The following is a 3,605-nucleotide window of genomic DNA, read 5'->3' as shown; positions in this document are numbered from 1 at the left end:
GAGAGAGAGAGAGAGAGAGAGAGAGAGAGAGAGAGAGAGAGAGAAGAGGGGAAGGAGAGGGGAAAGGAGAGGAGAATGGAGAAGTGGAATGTCATCTAGGGATTTAGGATTTTGTTTGTTTGTTTGTTTGTTTGTTTGTTTGAGGTTGGTGTTTTGTTTTTAAAAACAGGGTTTCTCTATGTTGTTCTGAATGTTCTCAAACTCACTGTGTAGCCTAAACTGGCCCCAAACTCACAGACCTCCACCTGCCTCTGCCTCCAGAGTGCTGGGAGTAAAAGCATGTGCCACCATCACCTGGCCTGGCCTAGGGATCTAATGAGAACATTTTCTCAAGAACTTGTCCATTAATGAGCCAAGCCTATTGTGACTTTCATTAATCATTCGGGGTTTTGCAACATCCCTGTGTCAGTCATCACTCAATTTGTTTGTCACTGTGCCAAACATAATAGAGCTATAGGGAGGAAAGGGTTACTTTGGCTTATAATGCCAGAGATGCCAATCTTGGTTACTTATTGCTTTGGGTACATCATGGTGGAAATATGTGATGGAGGAATTCTCTTCATCTCGTGGTGGTCAAGAAGTAGGTGGAGAAGAAGAGGAGAGGAAAAACAAGAGGGAGGCAGGCATGGATTTCAATGCTCTCTTTAAGAGAAGGTGTCTGATTATCTAACTTCCTTCCTCTAGGCCCTGCCTTCTGAAGGCTGTCCAAGCACTCCATGGGCTAGGGACTAAACTTTCAGCCTATATACTTCATTAAGGGGCATTCATATTGCAACTATTACAACCCCCAAAAGAGAGAAGTACTAGCTCCAGGTTAAGGAATCCAACACTAGATGTCCAAGCCACTAGAATTCAACTCTTAAAGAATGCCTTAATTGAAGCATCTTTAATCCCAAGCTCATCTCTCCAATACCATATTAATAGAATTAATGACGTTGTGAAAGCATTAATTGTGTTTGAGCAATGCTGTCTGTACACACAGTGGCATTTCAAAAGGCATGCGTAGAAGTTTATTTTAGACTCAGCAATTTACAGCTCTCACATTGTCTCGCTATTACAGAAAGACTACTTTAAAATTATGATGTGAAGACATTTAATTAACTTTTAATTGAAATGACTCCAGGAAGAAAATTATAAATAGCACATTCGTCTTAGCTGTGTTTTCATTAAAAGACACAGAAAGTGATCAATGGATGGTGAACAATGAACCACATTGCACGGAGTGTGGTTGCCCAACGATGACTCGCAGAACTTTCTAGAGTAATGAGTTAGTGGAGCTGTTCCCAGTCAATGAGCCCAGAATTCTCAAAATGAACCACCGGGGCGCCACTTAGCATCTTCTACTTGTGAGAAACAGGCAGTATAGATTGAACTGAAGCTGTAACTCAGTAATACAGAACACACCTGGCAGGTACAAGTGGTTGACACCTAAGGGGGGGGGATCCGCAACCAGGTGAATTTTAGATACAATTTAGTGGAATAATATATTCTGACCTTTGCCCTTCACCTCAGAGCATATAATTTTACATCACAATAACATGAGAGCTTTTAGTGTCCAGAAGATCAGAGGACATGAAAGGAAAAGCCCGGATCCTACAAACTGTCACACTGGGCTTTGGATACTGACCCCATTACAGCTTTGCAAGCACAAGATATTCAGTGATCAAATCTGGGCTTGCTCATTTTCTTACACTCCATAAATAATTCAACAATAAATAACATTAGTTATTTCTACTTCTGAACTATATCAGGGATCCACGCTCTTCTCCATTTCACTACCATCGAGATTCGCAATCCTATCACCCCCAAATGATTACTACCTGACAGCTTCCTAAGGGTTCTTTATATTGTAGACTGGAATCATGCAGTGGCTTGCCTCTGCCCATGTGTGTTTCTTTCTACTCAGAGTAAGATCTCTTTGCTGCTCCTCAGGTCCTTCAGCTACACTCTCATCTTGGGACTTATCATTACTGTTCCCTCTTCTTGAAATTTCCTTACAGTAGCCTTGTGGAATGTAGCCCTATGGAATGAACTACATCCCATACCTGTGAGAGATTATTTTTGCTTGGTTTAAAGTGGGTGAATCAACCTACTTTTAGTTTGGACCTTTCAGGTAGGAAGACACACACTTTGATCTGGATCCCGAAGCAGGAAGACACACCTTTAATCTGAACTGCACCTTCTGCTGAAGGCCTATATAAAGACAGAGAAGATAGAAGGTTTTTTTGTTCTTTGCCTGATCCTAATTCTTTGGAGTTCCAGCATTTACTGATGACCAGTTAAGACATACAGCATTGTGAAGTGAGCAACTTCTGGATTATTGAACTTTCATTCTTAGCAAGCTATTGTTGGGTTAGTTGGGCCACAGCCTAGAAGTGATTCTAATAGCACCCCCCTCTCTAGAAGATCCTAACTAATACACCTCTCTAGATAGCTGCATGTATTTCTTGCTTTCTGTCCTCCTCCAGTGGTACTTCAAGTGTTACCTTCTGAGTGATGCCTATGAACTTTGTACTTGTGACTTTCATGCAAACAGAAAATACCAAGATATCTAAAAAACTTTAACAGCAGAAAAATAAGTGGGTTGATTTGGGAATAGAATGAAGAAAAGGAGTCCCCTCTTTTTCTTGTTATACTTTTATATTTGACAATGGAATAATTAAGGAAACCTCACATTATAATAACACTGAGTAGCAACCCAGATTAGCACCCTACTAGTTGTAGAGTCTCCAGTTGATATGCTTTTTCTGTCTAGTGTGATTGTCATGATCTAGTACAGATGACACTGGGTAGAACCTTATTTCCTTGAGGTTGGAAATTGCTAGCTCTGGCATATGACTGAGGCTTTTGGGTTGTTTTTTTTTTTTTTGTCCCTTCTGCCACATTGCTACTTACATGAGACACTTCTCCTGGCTTCTTGAAACATCCAACCAAGCTCCAAACAGTCCAATGGGTGTACTGACTTCTCAGTGTGATGCCCAAGGACATGTCACCTTTTCAAGACTTGAGGCATAGCCTGCCACCTACTCACATCTGTGAACTGTACCAGCTGGTAATGTGTGAGCTGGCCTTACTAGAAGACACAGTTCTCAGATTGGTGGTTCAAATTCACATAAAGTATTTCCCACGCACAAGAGGCTAGACACTCATCCTTTGTCACCGAGAAAACTCCAAATTGACAACAAACATCCAGGATCATCGCTTTAGAAATTCTGGGCTGGAGAGACAGCTCAGTTGGGTAAAATCCCTTGCTGTGTATGTATGAGGACCTGAGTTGAACCCACATAAAAGCCAGACACTGTGCCACATGTGTCTGTGATAACGGGACACATACAAAGATATTCTAGGTGGAGACGAGAGAGTTCCTGGAAGATCAGCTCATGGTGCAGCCAGCCTGGCACACAGGGAGAAAAAATGAAAACGAGACCTTGTCTCAAACAAGGTAGAAGGGAGAAAGACTAACAACACCTAAGGATGTCCTCATGTCCTCTGCATGAGCTCCATGGCATATGAACTTCTATATGCCCAGGAATGCTACAAACACACACACACACACACAGAGAGAGAGAGAGAGAGAGAGAGAGAGAGAGAGAGAGAGAGAGAGA

Source organism: Grammomys surdaster, unplaced genomic scaffold (assembly GCF_004785775.1).
Source record: "Grammomys surdaster isolate TR1022 unplaced genomic scaffold, NIH_TR_1.0 139, whole genome shotgun sequence".
In the NCBI taxonomy this organism is placed as follows: domain Eukaryota; kingdom Metazoa; phylum Chordata; class Mammalia; order Rodentia; family Muridae; genus Grammomys; species Grammomys surdaster.
Note: the sequence above shows the minus strand (reverse complement) of the source record.